At 39.5% G+C, this 2,352-nt stretch overlaps 1 pseudogene; it reads right to left on the reverse strand.

Annotated features, from left to right (window-relative positions):
- Positions 1-748: 748 nt before the first annotated feature.
- On the reverse strand, positions 749-868 carry LOC129875327 (5S ribosomal RNA; annotated as a pseudogene).
- Positions 869-2,352: the final 1,484 nt, after the last annotated feature.

Raw genomic sequence — 2,352 nt, forward strand, 5'->3', positions numbered from 1 at the left:
AGCCAGAATGCTATGTAAGACAGCGTTAAGAAGTTTTGACGAGACCTTGAACGATATAACACTAGAAGGTGGGTACGTATAAAAGCAAAAGAATATACCAATGAAAGGATAATGACAGCATGCGAGATCAAAAGCCACATATTGGCTGTAGAGTTGGTCGCAAATGATATTGCGATAGATAAATAACTAAGGAAAAGAAATAGCAAGACTCATATTGTAAGAGATAAGATAAACAAGGAGTAAATAAGGAAACAGAAAGAAGTGTGACAAGGTATTGCTTGCACTCTCTCATATTTTTGTAAAGATAAAGAATGACACGAGAATGTGTCAAGAAGGTTACAAGCAGGGGTAAGGAACAATTGTGAAATGGTTTAAATAAAAAGTATAGGACTAGCTGGTTACTATAGGATTAGCAAGCTTATATGACAGATTTCTTTAAAACTATACCAGCTAGTGATAGACAGAACTCATAGTGGCTCTAAAGGTCACTATATGAACGAACTGTAGCACTACTCAATAGCCAACCCTAATGAATGGGTGCATACAAAAAGAGGTGAATACAATAGGAGGAGTTAAACCAAAATGACCAAAAAAGTACATGGTCATAGTGGAACTAAAGATCTACCCCTATACCAGTTGCAAGATAACACAGGAAAGGGCAAGGCAACACATAAAGACTGGTGAGACGACGCTAAGATAAATCTTGGGCTAAGTTGAGTGCCCCGCACATTATTACAAGGATTACCATGAAACGCGACATGAGGACTTCCCAAGGAGGTCACCCATCCTAGTATTTCTCTCGCCCAAGCACGCTTAACTTCAAAATTCTGATGGAACTTAATGCGTTACTGCTGGTGTGATCGCACGAGAAGAAGGAATCTGATCTAGCGACGGAGAAACGATATGAGATTATGTACCCAGAGTATTATAAGATATGTTAAGGCAATTGTAACAAGGGCTTAAGCAACACAAGAAGGATTAGCTAATTGCTAACTGACGACGCACTCAAATACCACAGCTCTTCAACATAGAACCAGTTAATGAGAGGAAAATCGTAGAATGACTATATCGGCCAGTGGGAGAGGGAATTTTGACACCACTTAGTAGCCAACTCTGAGGGCGAAAAAGCAAAACCCAAAAGGTAAGGGTATCGGGTGATGTAATTTACGGAAGACAGGAAGTAATAAGCGAGGTCGAAAATCCCACAATATGACCAGGGCTACAAGACTCACTTCACACTCCAGCGCGAGATGATTCTGGAGGGAATGTTACTTGTGGATTAACGATATTAGCCCCTGCTCCTTTGATTAAAAGCTACCTACTCAGCCGAGAAGGTGTAAATTTATAGGGTAAAAGTGTAGTAGGACCTTACGGAGTCCCCATAGCTATTATTTTAGATGAAGGAGTCAAAGTTATTGTTAACTACCCAGAATTAGTCTGCAAAGAAACTGGGAAGACACATAAGTCTTCGTATACTACTTTACCCTCAAACCTGATGAACAGACTAAAGATTACCACTTAAATGCTAGAAGAAATATCATGAGATGGTGTTGTTAACTTCAAAGGTAGCTGGGATGATTATGTATCACTTATCAAGTTGCCTACAGTAATAATTACTACTCTAGTATCCCAATGGCCCCGTATAAGACTAGTAGAGCAAGACATGTAAGTCCCCTATTGGATAGGTCGATGTTAGAAGGACTAAGCTAGAAAGGCCTTGTCATGATTAAGCAAGCTATTGACTAAAAGCCCAGAGTCGGCAGAAATGATATACAGACAATTGACATCGACATACAGAGTTCAAATTGATTATTGGATGTTCATAATAGGGTCAACCAAAAAAAATGGAAACTTAACCCAAAACACATTGGATCTTGTGAAGTTGCTGATAAGGTGGGGAAAAGTTGCTGGTAAGTTGAGCTTACTACCTGATTGAAAAACTATACGCCTAGTCTATTAGATAAGGATGTTTCGCAAAGGTACTGGTGAGCCACCTAGAGTATATTCCATAGATGATGTCCAAAAAATGGAATCCTGCGAGGAACAACCTATCACCATCTTAGATCGGCAAACCAGAAGATCATAGACTAAAGACGTTCCTTCCATCAAGATACTATGGTAAAAACCAAAACCAGAAAGAGTATGACTGGGGAAACTGAAGAGAACATGAAACACAAGTATTCGCACTTGTTCCCGATGTTTATAGGTAACCCCACCTCCCGGAACACGTATATTAAGTACTTGGGTGGAAGTATGTGTTATGGCAACAACAAAGAATTTCCCTATGATTTGTATAAGGTGCTAAGGGAAGTTTTGTTTAACATTCTGGGACGAATATTCTAAAGGAGGGAA

Source organism: Solanum dulcamara, chromosome 11 (genome assembly GCF_947179165.1).
Source record: "Solanum dulcamara chromosome 11, daSolDulc1.2, whole genome shotgun sequence".
NCBI lineage: Eukaryota > Viridiplantae > Streptophyta > Magnoliopsida > Solanales > Solanaceae > Solanum > Solanum dulcamara.